The 24280-nt window shown below is 34.0% G+C and overlaps 1 long non-coding RNA gene across 1 annotated transcript in view; it reads left to right on the top strand.

Annotated features, from left to right (window-relative positions):
- The first annotated feature begins 4946 nt into the window (after positions 1–4946).
- The window catches only part of LOC116422083, a 33827-nt gene continuing 14493 nt past the window's right edge, over positions 4947–24280 (top strand). Inside the window, exons 1-2 of the long non-coding RNA XR_004232671.1 lie at positions 4947–5006; positions 5089–5286. This is a non-coding gene — a long non-coding RNA (uncharacterized LOC116422083). The remainder of the gene's footprint in view (positions 5007–5088; positions 5287–24280) is intronic.

Here is a 24280-nt window from a genome sequence, read left to right as displayed (position 1 = left end):
CTTGCTTGTTTAACTATTACATTATGATTGTGATGGAATATTACTGTGCCATGAGAAAAATCAGAAAAATCTGGAAAGACTTAATTGAGGGAGGATTCTAGGAAGATGGCAAAGAAGGTCAGAAAATTCCCAGCTTTCAAAATTTCTCCCACAAACAAAACAAAATTGCATCTCAGGGGAACATAAACTGATGAAAAACAAATTAGACTCAGAGTAGAACAGGAACAACCCCAGAAAATCTGAAGAAAGACCTTAAGACCCAGATTTAACAGGTGGAAAGTAGAAATAACTCCAGGCTAACTGTAGCTGGGTCCAAAGATAGCCTCAGCCCAAACACAGGAACTTTTACTTTCCTGACAACTTGGGGAATCAGGAATCAAAGTTTGAAAAGACTGAGAGAAGTTTGACTGATAAGGAACAGCTGATAAGGAATGTCAGGCCCAGTTGTGCTACTAAGAAATGGGTGGTCCTGGGCCAAAAGAAGCAGGACACCTGGTGAGTGCAGAAGCAGTGAAGCAGAAATGCTGCTGGCTATGGGCACTTACAGAAGGGTGGAATTCTTGATTTAGGGTTCCAAAACAGAGGGGAGAGCTGAAGTGAAGACAGAGGAAGACATCCCCCTCCAACCCAGGATTAAAGGTGCCTACACTAATAAATTCTCATTTAAAAAAAAAAATGAGGAGACAAAGGGAACCTTTGACATAGACATTTATTAAGGAAATAGGAAAGATTGGGGTTTATCTTCAGAGGACAATAGACATTTACTAGGGAAATAGGAAAGACTGGGGTGTATCTTCAGAGGAAGACACTAAAGTACAAAAAAGTTTCTTCCATTCCAAAGACTAATGCTAACTGGTTACCTGCCTCGAAAGAATTTATAGAATAGCTCAAAAAAGACTTTAAAAATCAAATGAGAGAGATTGATGAAAAATTTTAAAATATGAACTCTCAAGAAAAACAAGAATATGAAAAGAAAATCAACCTACTAAAAAAGGAGGTCCAGAGACTTTAAGAAGAAAATGATTCTTTGAAAATTAGAATTGGGCAAGGGGAAGTCAGTGAAGCTAAAAGAGACCAAGAAATAACAAAACAAAATATAAAGAAATAGAAGAAGAACAACAACAACAAAAAACAAACAACAAGAAGAAGAAGCAGCAGCAGCAGCAGCAAAAGAAGAAGAAGAAGAAGAAACAAAAGAAGAAGCAGAAGCAGCAACAGCAGCAGCAGCAGCAACAGAAGAATAAGAAACAAAAGAAGCAGCAGCAGCAGCAGCAACAGAAGAAGAAACAAAAGAAGCAGCAGCAGCAGCAGCAGAAGAAGAAGAAGAAGAAGAAGAAGAAGAAGAAGAAGAAACAAAAGAAGAAGAAGAAGAAACAAAAGAAGAAGAAGAAGAAACAAAAGAAGAAGAAGAAGAAACAAAAGAAGAAGAAGAAGAAACAAAAGAAGAAGAAGAAGAAACAAAAGAAGAAGAAGAAGCAAAAGAAGAAGAAGAAGAAGAAGAAACAAAAGAAGAAGAAGCAAAAGAAGAAAAGAAGATGCAAAAGAAGAAGAAGAAATAAAAGAAAGAAGAAAAGAAGATGTAAAAGAAGAAAAGAAGAAGAAACAAAAGAAGAAAAAGAAGCAAAAGAAGATGCAAAAGAAGAAGAAGAAACAAAAGAAGAAGAAGCAAAAGAAGAAAAGAAGATGCAAAAGAAGAAGAAAAGAAGCAGAAAAAACAAAAGAAGAAGCAGAAGAAGAAAAAGAAGAAGGAAGAGGAGGAGGAAGAAGAGGAAGAAGATGAAGTGGAGGAGGAGGAAAAAAGAAAGAGGAGGAGAAGAAAGAGGAAGAGGAGGAGGAGGAGGAGGAGGAAGAAGAAGAACCTTGACACAATAATACAAGAAATAATCAAAGAAAATTATCCTGAAGTGATATACATAAGGGGAAAGTAGAGGTAGAAAAAATCCACTGATCATTACCTTGAAGAGATCCTGCATGAAAAACACATAAGAACTCTATTGCTAAATTTCCAAACCTGCAGTTCAAAAAGAAAAATTTACAAGCAAAACAAATTCAAATATGCTAAAGCTACAATTAGCATTGTGCATGATTTATCAGCTGCTACAATAAAAGACCACAGGTTCTGGAATATTATGTATCAAGAATCAAAAAAACTAGGCCTGCAGCCAAAAAATATTATATCTAAAAAAATAAATATGTTTTTTGAATGAAAAAAAAAAGTATTCAAATTCTCAGATTTTCAGGATTTTATCTCAAACAAACCTGAACTCAATAGAAAATTGAACATATAAGAGCCAATATGAAAGACTAATTTTAAGAGACTTAAGGACAAACTGTTTATGTTTTATATGTGGAAATGTAATTTACAGGTCTAAGATTGACATCAGTAACTGAGGCAGAGTTGAATATGATCTGACTCCAAAGAGCAAAACAATCTAGGAAAAGATAAAAATAGTGAAGAATGAGATGCAGAAGAACTGTCACAGAAAAATTGGGTGGGGGAGGAGGGCTGGTAATTCTGAAAATGTACTCACATATGGAATGGATTAAATCGGAAACAAAACATACATACATGCACATACATACACACGAACATATATATGTATATATTATATGTATATAGATGTATGTGTACATATACATGAAAGGTATAACACTCTCCAAAATTTATAAAGAAATAAAGGGGAAGAGAATAGGATAAGGTAAAATATAGAAAAGAATGTAGATTTATGGTAGTAAGATAAAGTATGCAGATTAATGGGTATGGGACAAAGAGGGAGGAAAAGGGTTATAAGGTAGGAATCCATGGATGGGGAACATTTAAGTAATATAGCAAGGTAAGTTAAGGAGTAGACCTAAAATAGAAGAATTGCAGGAATAGAAAATAAGAGATATAAACAAATATAATAGCTAGATCAGGAATAGAATTCATTAGGAAAAAAAAAGTAGGACTAGTAATCTTGATCTCACACAAAATCAAACAAAGATTCAATCAAAAGAGAAATCTACAATATATGTTATCAATATTAATATTATTTTAGATGCATGTCTATGTATGTGTATATGGATATATGCATGTATGTGTATGTATATGTATATTTGTGCATGCGTGTGTGTGTGTGTGTGTGAGAGAGAGTGCGCTTAACTGTAACTACTTTAGGGAAGTGGAGGAATGAAAGGAAACATAAGAATAAAGTAAAAAGAACAAAAGAACTTACCATCAGTGTCATACAACTAGTATTTCAGAATACAAACATATCTCTTTCTAAATCCAAAGCTAGCTGACCATACACTATGATGTACTGCCTCTCATATAAATGTTATCTGGAGGAAATATTTTATAAACCTAAAATATCAAAATCCTTAGGGCTAATGTTCTGCCCTGGAAAACAAATTACTTTGTTTTATTATCATTGATTTTGTATATACTTATTGATGTATGTCTCCTTTGGAAATATAAATTCCTTGAGGAAGAAACCATTCTAAGCCTTTGTGTCCTTACCACCTAGCATAGTGCATAGTGAGTTCTTTGTATATGCCTGTTGGTTGATTGTACATTCTGACCATGACATTCCCCCCAACCAAATACTTTTAGCATCTACTATACTCCCTAGGATAAAACAGAAACTTAGCTTGGCATTTAAAGCCCTTTACAATCTGTGGCCAGACTCTGCTTTGAGGTTTATTTTGCATTGCTCCCTTTCATTCTCCATGTTGCAGACAAAATGATCTCCTTGCTTTTGCTCTAGTGTAACTGTTCCATACATCATTTCTTTTTAGCCCTAGGATGTCCTTCATTCCTGCATGTACTCCTTTCTTCCTTTCACCTATTAGAATCCATAGCCTTCTTAAAAGTTCAACTTGGGATAGGCAGGAAAGATAGAAAGTTTTTCCAGATTTTCCTAGTTCTTAGTTCTCTCTCTTCCATCCTCCAATTCTCTTAGATTGTTTACATTTGAAAATATTATTTTCATACTGTTGAGTGTAAGATCTTTAAAGAACGAGTATGTTCCTCATTTTGTCATTATCTCTTTAGCACTTTGTACTTATACTAAAATGATAACAAAAGATCATTGTATTAAATCGAAGGTGTCTACATATTTTCAAGAATATTGCAAAGGCCAAGGTATAACATTTTAGTTGTCAAATCTGCTGAAAAAATGCTTCTCTATAAGATATTTTATACTATCCATGAAAAATTTGTAGCAAAGTTTCCTTTATGCCCAGAACAATGCTTTTGAACACTGTAGAGATTCTTTCTGAGAAAGTCACTTAAAGAGTCACCAATACTGTTTTCTATAGAAATTTATTCTGTAGAATTTATATAATATGTTATAAGACTTATGTGCCAGACACTGTGCTAAGCACTATAGATAGAAAATGATAGACCCTGCCCTCAAAATGGTCACATTCTAATATGGGGGAAATAAGTAAACAACTATCTACTCACAAAATACATGCAATAGAAATGGGAGATAATATTAAAAAGGAAGGCACCAGCTCTACCACTCTGGGGGAGGGGGAACCAGAAAAGACTTTTTATAGAAGGTTGGATTTGAGCTGAATCTTGAAAGGAATCAGAGATCTAGGAGATAGAGGTGAAGAAGGAGAACATTCCAAGCATGGGAGTGTATCAGTATTCTATTCAAATATAGATCAGGGCCAGCCTGACTTATTTCAGGATTCTAGCCAATTTTGAACTGAGAAAAGAGGGGGGCTGATAACACATGAATAAAGTTAACAGTTATGATGTTATCAACAAAAGATAGCTTTGAGGTCCTGTGAGCTTTATCTAATGCACAGCTGTGTTCTTCTGTGAAACACCTCACTGGACCCTAATTATTTCATGGCATACATTTCAAAAACTCTCAGCAAGCAGGTCATAATGCATATTCACCTCACAATGAATACAAGAACTTTCTCTGTGAAAACATTCCAAGTTTCTGGGGAAAGACAGAATTAGAGGGCAGGGTAATGGAACAAAAAGAGCCTGAAATAGGAAGTTACAGGTACAAATCCTATCCCTGCTGGTCACTAACCTGCCTAAATATCGGCAACTCCCCTCAGATCTCTGACCCTCTCTTTTCCCAGGTGCAAAATGAAGGAGATGGATTAGAAGAATTCAAAGGACTCTTAGTTCTAAAAAACCTACAATCTGAAGGAGCAAGAAAATACAGTTAAAGGGAGTCAAGAAGATGCAGGCTTACTGCAAGCACCACTGTCCAGAGATGCCCTTCTATCTTTCATTCCACAAGGCTACTTAGGATGCTGGTAATTTACTAAATAGAGGTAATTTATTAAGGAGATTCAAGGGTCATACACAACTTATGGCACCTCCCAAAAAGGGAGCAGCATTTTCAGTGGCAGGATAAGATCCAATATTTCTAATAAAGTTGATTTACTACTTAATGCACATCTGAAACAGCATGCTGTTGGTTCAGAGAGCAGTTTGTGGCAATTGAATTAACACTAATCAAATGGAATGCTACATTTTCTTGACATATAAATGAAGTGAGGATTTTAAAAAATTGCTTAAGAAAACAGCTATTAGATCTGTTTAGTCATCATGAATCTGGCCAGGCAGTATACAAAATACTTTGCCCTATATTAAGTGGATGAAGTTTAGTTTTCTCTGAAGATCTATGTTTATAATCACTCACTTTATAAATTTTTCAAAGCAATAAAAAGAGTCCAACCTACTAATTTCTTTTAACTTAGAATGTCAGTACTGAAAGGGACCATTGAATTCAAGCCTTCATTTTATAGACAAGAAACCAAAATCCAGGGAAGAACAATACCTGGTCCTGTACGCGGCAAAGCTCAGGCTTGAATAGAGGCATCCTGAACTTGTGCCCTTTCTACTACACCAAAGCTGCCTCTCCAATACATCAATAGACTCCAATACACCAATAGAAGTCCAATAAAAGCAAAATAAAGAATCCATAAAAGGAATATAAAAGAAATGAATGAGCCATCATGAAAACTATGGCATGGGTATGATGGCAGAACAAAGGCTACATAAATAGGACTACAAAACATTTTTAGTCAACCAGCTTCAGCAATATAGACAAAGAAAAAAGGAGAGTGCTATCTGTGTATATATACATATGCATATATGTGCATGTATACCCATATATGCCCATATATTTGTATGCATATACACATATATACACATGCACATATATAGAAATATACCTATGTTTGCATGTATACATATATACACATGTGTACATGCATTATACATCTATACAAACATATACACACATATATATGCTTATGTGTATAAGAGCTAATATGAGAATCAGAAAAGTCATGGAGTATATTCATAGACTAGAATCTTTTCTTACTCCTTTTTAAAATAATCACCATTTGTAAGTTTAAATTAGACTTTTTGCTCCAATAACAAGTCATCAAGCAAAAATATTGAATGATCCCAAGTCTCTGTTGTGATTATTGTCAATGAAGCACATAGGAAAGACATAGGATTTAAAATAAGAGGTCCTGGGTTTGAATCCCAGTCTTGATATCATCTCTATGATTTTAGCAAATCACTTCATTTATCTGAAACAAAAGAGTCAAGTAGAAACAACAATGGTTCTGTAATTGAGTTCAAATTGAGTTCAAAAACCTGAGTTCAGATCCTATCCCTGACACCTGCTACATCAGAGTAATTGAGACTTTAAGATCTGGAGCATGTTTTAACTACCCTGGTTCTCAATTTACTCATCTTTAGAATAAAGGCATTAGACTAAATGGCCTCTCAGTTCACTCTAGCTCTATATTAATTATCCTGTGACTTTGGTCAAGGTAACCTCCTTAGGCCTCAGTTTTCTCATCTGTATAATGAGAGAATTGGATCATATGTCTTCTGAGATTCCTTCTAGATCAGGGATGGGGAACATCCAGCCTGTGGGCTGTATAAGGCCCAGGAAATCATTTGCTAAGGCATCCACAGGTGATGATGAGCTGAAAACTAGGAACCACAATCTCCTATTGCTTGAGTTTTATAAATTGATCATTTTATATAACCCACAAATGATGTTATAAATATCCAAATGGCCCTTGGCAGAAAAAAAAAGATTTTCGACTCCTGTTCTAGATAGAGAATCCTAAGACTGATTCCTCTGTTCCTCAGTTTTCCTCTTTATAAAAGACAAGGGTATTGATCTCTACTATCCTTTTAGTTTTAAATCCTATTATAATTATGTATGAGATCCCTAAATAGCAGGGAATAAAGAAAAGAAGAGCACCCTCCCAAGTATGATCAGGTACAGAAGGAACAAACATTTTCAGAAGAAAATTCTATTTACTGTCTTCAGTCATGCAGGGAAAAGTGAGAGGATGTGAAATGAAGACGGAAGAAGATAGCCAAAGTGGGGTTGCTACTGCTCTTGGGCAGCCTTGGCTCCTGATGATAATTGGTCAGCAGGGATGGGATTCAATGAGTGAGTCCTATTAGAATTATGGGGCCATAAAAGCTCAGTTCCCTCATTTAACTGATGAGACTGAGTCCCACAGAGGGGAAATGGGTGGCTTCTCAAAATAGCAGTAAAGCCCAGATCCTGGGTCTTCCTGGGCTAGTATTGTTTTTACTCAGATACACTCCATGTGGCAGTGATGGATGAAGTGGGACGCATTTCTCTTCTCTCTTTAGGTAAAGTCCTGTAGAAGTACAGATGACATGGGATAGAGAGGTTAGGGAAATAGACAAGACAGAAGGGATAAATAGAAATGGGAGAGGCAGAAGTAGAAAAAGAATGAGACACCCAGTCACACACACACATGCACATGCAGACCTGCTCTGGCACATGCGCACACAGTAAAATCAAGTGGGAGAACATTTGAAAAAAAAAAATGAGAGAACTGAGAGCATGAGAGAACAGATAAAAGAGAGATCAAGGGAGAAATGCAACAAAGAAAATTAAATAAAGAAAAGAGAATAAGAGAAAAAAAACAAAAATGAGAGTGGAAGGATTTAAAGGTATGGATCAATAGTTTACATTTAATAAACTTACATCTGTTACTAAAATCTACAGTTAACCTAGAGAATGAAGCAGCATTTAGGCTGACTCACTTTTGACAAATTCTTAATCCTCAAAGAGATAAAAGATGAGGAAAAAGAAATTATAGCTATTTCTACCGTGCATGAAAATTTGGTGAGCTTTGTTGCAAGGTTTTTAGATTTTGCTACCCTGCCCTGTTGTGAGCAAGGGAAAATGGAAATTAATTTCAGCATTAGTTAGAAAACCCAAATGAAGGTGAGCCATGAGGCTGTGATTCTAGCCTCATTACCAGGAGCCAAAAACTCTACATTTCATTTTGACTAAAATTGAAGGCTTTTATTAGGTAGGTGTTTGTAAAGAAAAATTTCAATGCGCATTAAGGGATTTAAAAATCCTGATGAGGAAGCTATCTACTACATTATTTAGAACACTTGGGACCCAATCTGCTGCCCTTTTGCGTGTTAAACTTTCACTGACTGATGGAAGGGCTCTTGAATTGCCCCCTCAGGAAGTATAATCAATGAAAATCCTTAACAGAACCCATTCCCTAAGGAGTGTCCTCCCCTTGCAAAGTATCTGAGGAATAATGTTTCACAAATCACATTAACTCCCTTCTGCAGAAAGCTATGTACTGTTGAACCAAATAACAAGCAGAATATCTACAAGTTACTCAGTTTTCTAAAGTAGTGACTGACAAGATCATACAGATCAGGGGCAATTGATACCTCAGACTTAATCTGGAAAAAAGAAAGTGACAGGAGAGTTACCAGAAACCATTGGTTCTCTACAGCTATATCATATCTTTGCATAAAAACAGAATGAGATTTTCAGAAGTTGTGCCATTAATGTGTAGTAATAGCAAGATCATGTGTTTAAAATATTAGCTATTACATATATATATACATATGTATATGTATATAAACTCATAATTATAAACATACACACATATATGTATATATATACACATATATATTTATTCACATACACACATATATATATAATATATATATATATATATATATATATATATATATACATGCTTTCCTAAACAAAATATGCAAATGCTGGGCAACTGTGTATAAGTAGCTTACATTTAAGTAAAAACATTCCTAGAGAAATGTAATTAATATATAGTGGCAGCATTTGAAGCTTTTTACAAGTCATCCAAACTATGCTCTATCTCCACCCACTTATTTTACAGATAAGTGTCTGAGGCTCAAAAAAGGTTTGACTTGTCTAAAGTACTTCCCAATACAAAGAACTCTAACTCTCTCTCTCTCTCTCTCTCTCTCTCTCTCTCTCTCTCTCTCTCTCTCTCTCTCTCTCTCTCTCTCTCTCTCTCTCCTTTTTCTCACCCACTGTCTCTGTCTCTAACTCTCTGCTTTTGTTTCTCTGCTTCTCTCTGTGTGTGTCTCTTTCTCCCCTTCTTTCCCCTCTCTTTTTTTCTCTCTGTCTTTGTTTCCCTCTCTGTGTCTCTTTCTTTCTATATCTGACAGAGAGAGGGAGAGAAATAGAGACAGATAGAGAGAAAGACAGAGATAGAGAATAGCAAAATATTAAATAGCCTGATGTTCCCTACCTGCAAATACAATGCTCTTTCCACTGTACCATGCAGTCTTTTTCCTCTTGATTTGGTACGGACCTAGGATTTCAATGGAATAGAGAATTCCTGGTGATATAATTCTCTCTTCCAGTGAAAATCAGCAACTACAGAACAGTCTTCTAGAATTGCTTCCAGGTCCCCTGAAGGTCACAGAATGAGTATGTGTACATCAGGACTTGACCCTAAGGTTTTCCTCACTCTAAGGCTACCTCTCAAGCCTCCACTTCCCCACTTTCTCTTTCCCACTTTCTAAATGAAAACAAACCTGAGCATGAGTGTCTCAGCTTGCTCCAGACCCTGGAGCAGTGGATTAATTAGGCTACATTTCAGTGGATGGGAGTATGGTGCTTGCACTATGAATTGGCCCTAAATACTATAACTCTGGACCCAGCTCCTTGGGACACTGTCTTTGCTGTTATTTTGTCCTTTTTGCCTAGATTTATACCTTATATAGTGTGTTACAGCAAACATTTGTGGGATTTAATTGAAATGATACCTAAGCCTTATGGTATCGATGTAGCCCACAAACTAATTTTCAGTGGTACTGATCTCTTTGTGTGTTGATTCCTTCCTTGACACTGGTTCTTTTTTTTCCCTCCCCTGGGGTGTCAGACATAGTCACTCAGCCCTGACTGAAGTTCCCTTTGGCTCTCCTGGTATGTCCTTACTTTGAGAGCACTAGGTCTCTCCCTTGAGCTGCCTGTGCCCTCAAAGCCACTTTGCTATCAGCTAAACTGCAGGTCCAATCCAACAAATTCATAGCAATAGAAATATTATTTTAAATGCAGCTATAACATGGGGACAAAATATATAAGAATCTCCTCTGAAAAAATGAAAATTAAAAACCTACCCTGTTGAAATATTGAGTCAGGTCTGTATTGAATAAATAACAATTCCCATTTCATAATCTGCAAGTCAATTTCCTCACTAGGGGTGAGTGGTGCAAGTATTAAAATATGACTTCTCTTAGAAATGGGTAAAACTGAAGTTTAGGAAATTAAGTAACAATCTTAAAGTCACACAGCAAATCAATTACAGAATTAGAACTCAAAACTCACTTCTTCAAATTCCAGGTTCAGTGTTCTTTCCATTTGCTTCTGCACATTCAATATGTCTGGTTATGACTCAAGTAAGAATGAATTGAATGAGAATGAAATTATTTTACATCTTTGCAAGGGGTGTTGAGGAAGGGAGAGAGAAGAGGGGAGAGAAGAGAGGAGGGTTAGGGGAAGAGAGAAGTGACAGGAAGCTAGGAGAGGGGAGGGAAGGAAAGGAGAGGGAAAGAAAGGAGAGAAAAGGGAAGGGGAGAAGGAGAAAGGAAGGGAAGGCTATGGGTTTCACCAAGTCGTTTCCTGAAAAGTTTTTTTCTAAAATCTTCATTTCTCTGGCCAGACTCTTACTTAGGCAATTATATCCTGGTCATATAAACTGTCTCTATATCTCAAATGGACAGAGTATGCTTCCATCTAATTTGTCTTGTTGCCCTAATTGGCTTTGCCATGTTGCTCTGTGAATTCAAATTTGCTGAATTTCATCTCTGCACTCTAGGGTGTCTCAAGGGTGCTATTCACTAAATTACCTTCCTCACCCCTCCCATTGCACTAAACAGTACCATAGCACCCTGAAAGAGTTAAATTGCTTCCAGAAGGTAAGTAGTTATTCACCCAAGAATCAGCCTGGCTACAAAATCACAGGGGAGTAGAAAAGTCTGGGCATATGGCCAAGTAGCCATATGCTGTTTTTTGCAGGTCATCTGAATGGCTGTTAGCCATAGTCCATGCCCCAAGTGAGCTTCAGCTGTGAGTAACACCCAACCTGCTCAACTGAACTCCAAGACTGTCAAAGAATGTATGTTAGAAGCTGTGACATACTAAAAAAGATATATTTATATTCACACCTAACTTTGAAGGGTCTGTCATCACTCAAAGCTGGGATCTGAAAAGACCTAAATATATGGATTGTTTCTGGGACCTTCTTCTCCCAACCAGGGTTTAACATAAAGGCACTCAAAAGTCTCAGACTGAATCCAATATATCAGTCCCTGTTGCCCCTGAAATAAAAAGGCATTCTTAGGAAACCCTGGTCCATTTTCTAAAACAAAACAAAATCCACTTTTATTGATAGTTTTTGGTTTTGTCTCCCCGACTACCCTTCACCATTTTCCCTACCAGAAAACAAGCATAGAACAAAGATGTGTTTGTTTCTTTTTTAATGAAAAAAAAAAGAAAGAGAAGAGAAAAACAATCAAAATCTGAAAATCTATGTGAAATTGCTCAACCATGGATCTCTGAAAAATTGTGGGAGGAAGTAACTTCTCATATGATTTTCAGGACATGGATATTTTCATATCTCTTCTTTGGATCTGTGGCTATTTGTCATTATGTAGATGGTACAATGAATACGCCATTGGACTTAGAGACAGAAAGATCTCAATTCAAATCTTCCCTCAGACCTTATCAACTGTGTGATTCTAGGCAAGTCACTCACCCTTTATTTACCTCAGTTTGCTGCACTTATCTCTCAAGGGTGCTGTGAGGATCAAATTAGACAATATTTGCAAAGTTTTTTGCAAAAATTAAAGTGTTATATAAATTTTAATTGTTACAAGCATTGTATTGAGTACTTAAGCCATACTTTGCACCAGTTCATGTTCAGGCTAGCTTTCTGGAAGTCCTCCGGACAGGCCTTGGTCTCAGCAAGATAGTCACAAAGATGGACAAGAATAGAGTCAGTCTTTATTGTCTCTTTCACAGTCTGTGTCTGTCATAGTCTGACCCAGTTTTAGTCTGACCCATTATCCTCCAGCAATCTGACAGTCTGACAGTCTCAACCAGTCTCAATCTGAGTCTGACTTTGTCCCCAGTTCTTAAATACTCTATTACAATTACATCATTCAAAGATATATATTAAGAGTATTCATGTATTCAACATACATATTGTATATATACAATTACGTTCATGCATATATTCAGTGATTATATCATTATATCAAACTAGAGTGATTATATCATTATGTCATACTAGATATATGTGAACTAGAGAACCATTATCTCATCAATTCCACTGAGTTAACATCTTATTTCAAGTATACTTCTCCAGAGTTCTGGCCCTGTACAATGTCTTCCCATAATAAATGTCTTCCCATGCTTTTCTGTATTCCTCATGTCCGTTTTTTTTTTTTTATGGCATAGGAATATTCAATTATGTTCGTATCATACAATTTAGCCATTCCCCTATTAAATCACACCACTGTTTCTAGTTTTTTGCTGCTACAATTTTTTTTAATCTTCTACAAGAATTTTGTTGTATATGAGAATGCTCCAAAAATGATTTATCTGTGGTATCTTTATATAGCCCAATCTCTAAAAATCTGTGTGGTCTTGGATCATTTCTTTCAGGGGTCTCTTTGGACAGGAATCAGTCTGGCCCCAGAGAAAATGCCTTTCTTCCTTAACCTTGTTACTACTTCTATAGGATATTTCATGAACATCATCGTGTTCAGAATTCCTAAACAAGAATTTGTCAACATCTGTATGCTTAGCTCAAGACTATGGATTAGGGTTTCTGCAAATATTTGCATTTGGGTATCCTTTAATATTGCTGTTCTTTCAGAGGTAACTGGGAGGTAGAATGGAAAGAACACTGGACCTGGAGTCAGAAAGACAAATTCAATTCCAGGCTCTTCCTAGCTGTGTAACCCTGAGTAAGTTGCTGTATTTCTGTCCATTTCATTTTCCTCAATTGTGAAAATGAAAAGAATTATAATACCTATCTCCCAGGATTGTGGTTTATTTATAAAGCACTTTGCCAAGTACTTAGAATATAGTAGATGCTTTTAAAATATTTTTCGTTTCTTTCCCAAAACTCCAATATATGTGGAAGATACAATGTGGAAATTATGAAAAGAGAAATGTAAAATTTCAAGAAAATTTAAATCATGGAGAGATGATTGTTCGTCTTCTTGTTCTTGTTCTTGTTCTTCTTCTTCTTCTTCTTGAGGAGATCTTATTCTTGAGGAGGTCTATCTTGATCTTAACAATTTTTGAGTCATGGATCTGTAATAGTGTTTGAGTCATGGATCTGTAGTAGTGCGGTAAAGCTTATGGAGACTCTCAAAATAGTGTTTTTAAATCAATAATTAAAATATTTAGGATTACAAGGCAACTAATTAATAATATTGAAATAGTTATGTTTTTTAAAAATAAGTAAACAGACCCCAAGTTAAGAATCCTTGAATTAGATTATTTCCCATTATTCACAGAATCTTTAGAGCTTAATTTTAAGGAATCTTAAAGACATACAGTCTGGCATGTATCTTAATGAGAATCCCCTTTACAACATAATTCATAGGTAACTATTTAGTCTTTAACCATTTTAGTAAGGTTTAACATTTCAGGCATCCTATAGCCATTTCTGGTGAATGTCTTAAGACCACTGGCCCTTATTAAATGTCAGATGTTGCATTCTCATTAACACATAGGCTCTAGAATTGGAAGAAATTATCAAAGATATCTAGTTCAACTTCCTATTCAATGAAAAAAGATAATAATTCAATTTTGAATTGGATATCCATGAGATATTCAATGCAAGATGTCTAATAGGAAATTATAAATGTGAATTTGGAGATTAATACAGAGGTTAAGGATGGATAAATAGATCTAAGAATTATCATGAAAATGACCATTTAATCCATGGTACATGATTGATACATGATGAGATTCCAAAGTGAAATAATACAGAAAAGAAGACCCAGATCAGAGTCCCATATAACCACAATTAGTAACTGTAACTTGGACAAAGGTTAAGCAAATAAAATTCAGAAGAAGCAGACAGGTAGAAAATATCAGATTAGAAGGTCATTATGTGGAGACAAACTGCAACCATTCCCAATAAGATCTGGAGTGAAACAAGGTTGCCCACTATCACCGTTACTATTTAATATTGTATTAGAAACGCTAGCTATAGCAATAAGAGCTGAGAAAGAGATTAAAGGAATACGAATAGGCAATGAGGAAGCCAAATTATCACTCTTTGCCGATGACATGATGGTATACTTAGAGAACCCCAGAGATTCTGCTAAAAAGTTATTAGAAATAATCCACAACTTTAGCAAAGTTGCTGGTTATAAAATAAACCCACATAAGTCATCAGCATTCTTGTATATCACTAACAAAATCCAACAGTCAGAGTTACAAAGAGAAATTCCATTTAAAGTAACTACTGATAATATAAAATATTTAGGAATCTATCTGCCAAGGGAAATTCAGAAACTTTATGAGCAAAATTACAGACCACTTTTCACACAAATTAAGTCTGATCTAACCAATTGGAAAAATATTAAATGCTCTTGGATAGGGCGAGCAAATATAATAAAGATGACAATATTACCTAAACTAATCTATTTATTTAGCGCTATACCAATCAGACTCCCAAAAAACTATTTTAATGACCTAGAAAAAATAACAACAAAGTTCATATGGAAAAACAAAAGGTCAAGAATTTCAAGGGAATTAATGAAAAAAAAATCAAATGATGGTGGCTTAGCTGTACCAGATCTAAAATTATATTATAGAGCAGCAGTTACCAAAACTATTTGGTATTGGCTAAGGAATAGATTAGTTGATCAGTGGAATAGATTAGGTTCAAGGGATAAAACAGTCAACAAATATAGCAACCTAGTCTTTGACAAACCCAAAGATCCCAGCTTTTGGGATAAGAACTTACTGTTTGATAAAAATTGCTGGGAAAATTGGAAACTAATATGGCAGAAACTAGGCATTGATCCATACTTAACGCCGTACACCAAGATAAGGTCAAAATGGGTTCATGACCTAGGCATAAAGAATGAAATTATTAATAAATTAGAGGAACATAGGATAGTTTACCTCTCAGACCTGTGGAAGGGGAAGGTCTTTATGACCAAAGCAGAACTAGAGATCATTACTGATCACAAAATAGAAAATTTCGATTATACCAAACTGAAAAGTTTTTGTACAAACAAAACTAATGCAGACAAGATTAGAAGGGAAGCAATAAACTGGGAAAATATTTTTACAGTCAAAGGTTCTGATAAAGGCCTCATTTCCAAAATATATAGAGAATTAACTCTAATTTATAAAAAATCAAGCCATTCTCCAATTGAAAAATGGTCAAAGGATATGAACAGACAATTCTCAGATGAAGAAATTGAAACTATTTCTAGTCATATGAAAAGATGCTCCAAGTCATTATTAATCAGAGAAATGCAAATTAAGACAACTCTAAGATACCACTACACACCTGTCAGATTGGCTAAGATGACAGGAAAAAATAATGATGATTGTTGGAGGGGATGCGGGAAAACTGGGACATTGATGCATTGTTGGTGGAGTTGTGAACGAATCCAACCATTTTGGAGAGTAGTTTGGAACTATGCTCAAAAAGTTATCAAACTGTGCATACCCTTTGATCCAGCAGTGTTACTACTGGGATTATATCCCAAAGAGATTATAAAGAAGGGAAAGGGACCTGTATGTGCACGAATGTTTGTGGCAGCCCTTTTTGTAGTGGCTAGAAACTGGAAACTGAATGGATGTCCATCAGTTGGAGAATGGCTGAATAAATTGTGGTATATGAAAATTATGGAATATTACTGTTCTGTAAGAAATGACCAACAGGATGATTTCAGAAAGGCCTGGAGAGACTTACACGAACTGATGCTGAGTGAAATGAGCAGGACCAGGAGATCATTATATACTTCTACAACAATACTAGATGATGACCAGTTCTGATGGATCAGGCCATCCTCAGCAACGAGATCAACCAAATCATTTCTAATGGAGCAGTAATGAACTGAACTAGCTATGCCCAGAAAAAGAACTCTGGGAGATGACTAAAAACCATTACATTGAATTCCCAATCCCTATATTTATGCACACCTGCATTTTTGATTTCCTTCACAAGCTAATTGTACAATAATTCAGAGTCTGATTCTTTTTTGTACAGCAAAATAATGTTTTGGTCATGTATACTTATTGTGTATCTAAGTTATATTTTAATATATTTTAACATCTACTGGTCATCCTGACATTTAGGGGAGGGGGTGGGGGGGTAAGAGGTGAAAAATTGGAACAAGAGGTTTGGCAATTGTTAATGCTGTAAAGTTACCCATGTATATATCCTGTAAATAAAAGGCTATTAAATAAAAAAAAAAAAAAAAAGGTCATTATGAAAACTTAGAGATAATAAAATATTAAGCAGATAAAGATGATCAACAGTGTTAAAGGCTTCACAGAGACCAACAAAGATGAAGATAAAGGGAAAACCCTTAGATTTAGCCATTAAGAGATCACTGGTAACTGGAAAAAGTTAATGAGTTCTGAAGAAAGACTGTACAGAATTAGAAACAAGTGGTCAAGCAGTCTCTGATTTATTCCTTTTGGTGACTAAGAATTCCCTTATTCAAAAGGTACCTTCTACCACATTTTAATGACTAATTCTTAGAATGGTTTTCTTTATATTGAGTTGAAATCTGCTTCTCCACAATTTCCACCCTTAGATCTTCCCCTCTGGTTATTTTCCTCTTCTCCCTTTTCCATTTTTTGCATACTGGACCTAAACAGCATAAGCTTAATCTCTTTTCCATATGGCAGCCTCTCAAATATTTAAAAACAGTTATCATGTACCCTCTGAAGTCTTCTCTTCTTCAGGCTAAACATTCCCCAAGTCTTTCTAGAGTTACTCATATGACAGAGTTTCCACTCCTCTTGCCATTTTGGTCATCCTATACACACTCCAGTTTGTTAATGTCACTCTTAAAATATGTCATCCAGGGCTGAAGTCAAAACTCCAAATGTTGTCCAGCCAGCATAGAGATTGTCAGGACTATTATATGCTTTATCAGGAGACTATATTAATACAACTTTTTTTTAGGTCTGGGCCTTTGGTTTCATTGAACTAGAAATGCATAGAGAGGAAATTCTCTTTAGCAATTCAGATGAGAGGGTGTTATCTGATAGTCTCAGAGAGCTGCTCAGAACATTAAGATATCAAGCATACAAATACAACTAGTATCTATCAGATGCAGAACCTAAACTCTAATTTTCCTGAACTGAAAAGAGCAATTCTCTGTACATTTTATCACACAGCCTCTTATTAATGTGGTCTAAGATTAAAAAAAAAACACTTCAATATTTCAGTGAATCCATGATGATTTAGATCGTTAGATTTTTTAGCAGTTATATTACACAAGTGAAAAGAATATTATTCCACAAGAAATTAAGGACTGAAAAAAAGATATATATTCATTAAATTTAACAGTTCAATTCAGAAGCAACAAATTCTAAAAGCAATCAGAAGAAAGACCTTCAAGTATAAAGAAAAAGAAAGATGATTAAAGCAAGACTATCCTGCACCCACCAGAAATCATAGAAGGCATTGGAATAATATGTTTCAACAAGCAACAAGCAATGGAAGTCAGTTTGTAGTGCAGAATGACCTACCTGAAAATCTGAGCTTCATTATTCATGAAAAAAATGACACTCAATAAGGAGACATTTGAAATATTTTTTAAAAAGAAAACCAGAGCCAAAGAGATAATTTGTTGCCCTAACACTCCAAATAATAGAAATACAGGAAAATGGAATGAATACAGCATCCAAGCAACAGTAACAGTAAAAACAGAGAAATTAATAAACTTCTTTCTAAATATACAAAAGGAGACAGGGATGAAAGCATAAGTAGATGGGAATCTTGCTCTGGGTGTGGTGTCCATTCATCCAAACCTTGGTAGGGAATTCCCTTTAAAAAGACTAATATAAAGTAATTGAAGGCACATCATAACTATTTAAAGCAGAAGTGAGGGGAAAATATAACTTGAAAAAATCCCAATATAAAAACCAGATGAAAGAAAATATAAGACTAACTCTCACAATTTTAAATGTGTCTGAATTAAACAATCTAACAAAATGAAAAAGACTGGCAGATTAGATAAGAAAACAAAACTCTACAATATTTTGCTTAAAAGAAACACATTTTTAAAAAGACATAGACACATTAAAACTATAAGACTAAAAAAAGATTTATAAGATATCAAATGAATTTTAAGAAATAGGAGTTGCAAGTATGTGGCCCCAAAAAGCAAAAACAAACATTCAAAATTATGAAAGAATAAACAAGGAAACTATAGTATAGTTAAAATAACCATGGACAACAAACCAATATCACTAATAAATTACATGATCTGAATGACTTAGAACCAAAATTCATAAAGGTAACAGTATCTGAGTTTCAAGAAGACATATGCAATAATACAATAGTGACAGAGGTTTCAGTATCCCTCTTTCAGATTTGGATAAATGAAACAGAAAGCTAAACAGAAGAGGAAAATATGGAACTGAACAAATTTCTAGAGAAACTAGGATTAAAAAATTTGTGGCACCTTGCAAATGGGACAGTAAAAGAATGCATACATGTATAATTTAACAATTCCATATGGAATATTATATTATGTGTGTGTATGCATTTAACAAAAATTGACCATGTACTAGGGCCCAGAGCTATTGTTAACAAATACAAAAAGGCAGAAATAGGTTCTGTTTTACAAACTGTAATGCAATAAACTAGTCTAAATAAGCACAGAAGAAGAGATATTGAAAATTAGAGGGAAATGATAAATAGGAAACAAAAAAAAACCTAAAAATTATCAATTAAAAACTGGTTATCTGAAAATTAAATTGATAAACCCTTAGCTAATCCAGTTAAAAGCAAGCAGCAGAAAATCTAGTCAATAAAATAGCAAAAAGGAAAGGCGAAATCATAGCAAACCAGAAGAAATAAAAAGGATAATCAGAAAATTATGGACAATCATATGAACAATTGAGGAAACAAAAAAAGAGGGATATACTTTCAAAAATGTAAGTTACTTAAACCATTAGAAGACCAGTTAATAATAAATAATTCTTAAAAAAAAGAAAGAAAGAAAGAAAAGGGGAAAAAACATAGATCTAATGATATGGGAACTACCAAAACAAAATTCCTTGTCCTGCTAAACTCACAGGAGAATTCTATCACACTTTTTAAGAACAGTTATTATTATATTTCACAAATTGGTCTCAAAAATTGAAAAATAAATTACCTTACAGAATCCTTTTGTTAGACACATACATTTACTACCTCAACCAGGAAAAGATAAAATATAGAAGCAAGACTGTCAATCAATATCATTTATGAATTTTGACTAAAATTTTTTTTACACAATCTTGTCAAGCAAATTACAAGGATTTGTCTAAGAAATTATTTATTAAAACCAAGTGAGATTTATACTATGAATACAAAGACGATTCAACATTTTAAAAAACTAACAATCATATCAAAAAAATAGAACAATTAAGACCACAATAAATCAAAGCAGAAAAAGTCTTTAACAAAGTATAGCATTTTATGCTAAAAATCCTACAAAGTATATGCATAAAAGTATTTTTTTAATATCAGAAAAGCTCCTATCTAAAAGCAAACATCATATGTAATGGTAATATGCTATAACTTTTTCTGCTAAAAATAGAAATATAGGAAAAATGCCCATTCTTTCCAGTATTATTTAATATAGTTCTGGAAATGCTAACAACAGCAATAAATCAAGAAAAAGAAATTAAAAGCATACAATAGATCAGGAGAAGGTAAAACTATCCCTATTTGCTGATGCTATAAGAGTTTACTTGGAAAAATCCTAGGGAATGTCTATAGATATGCACTGAGACATCTGATAGCGGCAGCAAAGTAGCATGCTCTAAAATACACCCTCAAAAAATCAGCAAGATTTCTATATGAAATAACAAAACACAGGAAGCAATTATGGAAAGAAAAATATCTGGGATTGGCCTACTAAAGTACAGAAAAGACTTGCATAGATTCAATTACAAATGGTCCCTTAAAGAAATGAAAAACAACTTAAATACCTGAAAATATTCAATGATCATGGTTAGACCATGTCAAAATACTAAAAATGACAAAACTACCAAAATTAATTTATGCTGTTAATGCTATACAAATCAAATTGTCAAGAAGATACTTAATAGAAGTTGATATAATAATATCAATTTACTTGGAAAAACAAAAGATGTGAGAGCAAGATGAATAGCATTTCCAAACTTCAAATTATATTATAAAACAGCAGTCATTGAAACTATTTGGTATTGATTTAAAAAATAGATAAATGGAATAGATTAGATAAGGAATATTAAGAAATAATCAAATCCAATAATCTAATGCTCAATAAAGTAGAAAAATTATTTAGGAAAAAAATATTTAATAAAACTACTGGGAAAACTGGAAAATGGTCTAACAGATATTAGACTTATTTTATAATATAATCTAAATGAATATGATCCATATATTTAAAGTAAAACTATAAAAAATTAGAAAATAAACATATAATTTAATTCTCACAGACATGGAGATGTATTTTTGACCAAACAAACAAAAAAAAAAAAGAAGCAATTTATGAAAAAAAAAAAACTTCAATTATTTAAAACTAAAAAGATTCTATTACAGTTAGAATTAATATATTTAAGATAAAAAGGGAAGTGGTTCAATGGGGGAAAAATTTTTACAGACATGAATATATGCATATATTGAATATATGACTGTATATACAATTTGTGTACATATATATTTATATGTACATTATGTATATATATGCCATTTTATAACTAATATAATTTTATATAGACAGTTGTGTGTATATATGTTTATAAAACTGATAGTCATTACTCAATAGATAAATTGTCATTGGATATGAATAATTGCAAAGTATTCACAATTTCATGAAAGAAAACTCTAAGTACTTAATGCTAAGAGAAATGCACATCAAAACAGCTCTAAGATTTTACCTAACAATACCCTGCTAATTGACAAAGGTAACAAAAAAGGGCAAGTGGGTTGTAGAATAATAGTCACACTAATATATTGTTGGTGGAGCTGTGAAATATGACAGTTTTGGAAAGCAATTTAGAATATGTAAAATGACTTAAATGCTCAGACCCTGTGAATAATGAATGCCATAACTGAATTTATACCCCAAGAAGCCATTAATATAAAAAGAAAGGCTCAATTTACTCTAAAAAATTTATAGCAACATATAAATATATCCTATAAGCTGAGGATTTACTACATAAAATGTAATATATGAATGCACTGGAATATTACTGTGCTATAAGGAATGAGGGATGGGATGAACACAGAAAAGCACAGAAAGATATATATGAACTGATGCAGAATGAAGTAAGCAGAGACAAGAAGACAATATATATGATAATTATAACAATGTAAGTGTTAGGGATACATAACAAAAACAAAGTCAAATGTAAATGTAACAAAGTTATAAAAATGAAGCAGGTCTCAATTGAAAAGGCATTAGAGAATGCCCTTGTGGAGGCGAGACATGCATCAGTATTACACTGAACATGTTTTCAGGATTTTTCAATGCATTTATCAGTTGTGCGGTTTTGTTTTCCCTCTCTAAAAAAATACTATATGCTATATGAGATAAGTTTCTAAGAGGAGGAATGCAAGGAATACCTGGGGTAACTGTGATGATATAAGCAGAAGATATCAAAATAAAAAAACCTTACTTTTAAAAGAGCTATTAGGATATAAACTAATTTTCATTACTAGCTCTTAAAGCATCTTTGGGAACAACCTTAGTAGCAGTGAGGATGATAGGAATGCTATGTGTGGCTGGCTCATCTTTTCCCACATGGCTTTGTTTTCTTTTTTTTTAAGAGTTCTATATTTTGAAAGATTTTAAGTCTATGTAATTGGAAGAATATAAGCACTCATTATAATGACACCTTTTCAAAATGTTTTTTCTTAAATTTTTATGAATTAATGTTATATTAGTGCTTTTGTATAGGGAAACATTTTGTCTATGATGATGCCCTGATTGCAGAATAAAACATTTATTGGATTCTCAAGGGTATTTTGGGGATGTGTGCTTATAGTTATGAAGATCTGTCATCTTTTGGTTTATAAAATATAGCAAATTTATCATCATTATTCCTAAGGACCACTCTTTTATCCAATTTTTAAAAGGTTTTATGGATGTATTCTGCTTTACATTATAAATATTTATATTTCATTCTCACTCTGTGAGGTCTTTTCATAATAAAATAAAACTCAAAACTAACAATGCTGTGACCACATCTGAAAGTACATGAAACATCCTAAACCTCTAGTACCCTGCCAACTAATTTTATTTTTTTAATTGATAGAAATTTATTTTCTCTCCCTATCATTCCCTTACCCCATAAAATAAAAAAAGAAAAACAGATTCCTGGCAACAAATATGCAGAGACAAAGCAAAATAAATTCCCTCATTGGCTGTATACACTTACACACATACAAACATACATATTATATATACACATCAGTTGGTTGGTTATTTGGTTGGTTTGTGCTTGAAAAAACCAAAATTACATCACTGTCAGGATCAAAATATAATGTATCTAACTGTGGCTGATTAGGTAAATATGAATTTGGAAGGCTCTATCACAGGTTGGGCAAAATAATCCATGTGAATTTTTAAAGTAGAGCTGTCTTTCAATTTGTACATCTTGCGTTTCTTTTTGACCTACTGCAGTTCTGCTTTGTTCATAGAGCACATCTTCTTTGACGTGAATACATCATACTGAATAATCCTCTTGTCTTCCAATGTCAGAATTTTTCTTTTTTTTTTTTTCCTCCTAATTGATTCTCTTTTTTTTTTTTTTTTTTTTTTTTTTTTTTTTAATTTAATAGCCTTTAATTTACAGGATATATACATGGGTAACTTTACAGCATTAACAATTGCCAAACCTCTTGTTCCAATTTTTCACCTCTTACCCCCCCCACCCCCTCCCCTAAATGGCAGGATGACCAGTAGATGTTAAATATATTAAAATATAACTTAGATACACAATAAGTATACATGACCAAAACATTATTTTGCTGTACAAAAAGAATCAGACTCTGAAATATTGTACAATTAGCTTGTGAAGGAAATCAAAAATGCAGGTGTGCATAAATATAGGGATTGGGAATTCAATGTAATGGTTTTTAGTCATCTCCCAGAGTTCTTTTTCTGGGTATAGCTAGTTCAGTTCATTACTGCTCCATTAGAAATGATTTGGTTGATCTCGTTGCTGAGGATGGCCTGATCCATCAGAACTGGTCATCATCTAGTATTGTTGTTGAAGTATATAATGATCTCCTGGTCCTGCTCATTTCACTCAGCATCAGTTCGTGTAAGTCTCTCCAGGCCTTTCTGAAATCATCCTGTTGGTCATTTCTTACAGAACAGTAATATTCCATAATTTTCATATACCACAATTTATTCAGCCATTCTCCAACTGATGGACATCCATTCAGTTTCCAGTTTCTAGCCACTACAAAAAGGGCTGCCACAAACATTCGTGCACATACAGGTCCCTTTCCCTTCTTTATAATCTCTTTGGGATATAATCCCAGTAGTAACACTGCTGGATCAAAGGGTATGCACAGTTTGATAACTTTTTGAGCATAGTTCCAAACTACTCTCCAAAATGGTTGGATTCGTTCACAACTCCACCAACAATGAATCAATGTCCCAGTTTTCCCACATCCCCTCCAACAATCATCATTATTTTTTCCTGTCATCTTAGCCAATCTAATGTCAGAATTTTTC

This window comes from Sarcophilus harrisii, chromosome 3, assembly GCF_902635505.1.
Source record: "Sarcophilus harrisii chromosome 3, mSarHar1.11, whole genome shotgun sequence".
NCBI classification, from domain to species: Eukaryota; Metazoa; Chordata; class Mammalia; order Dasyuromorphia; family Dasyuridae; genus Sarcophilus; species Sarcophilus harrisii.
This window is presented reverse-complemented; position numbering and strand designations above follow the sequence as displayed.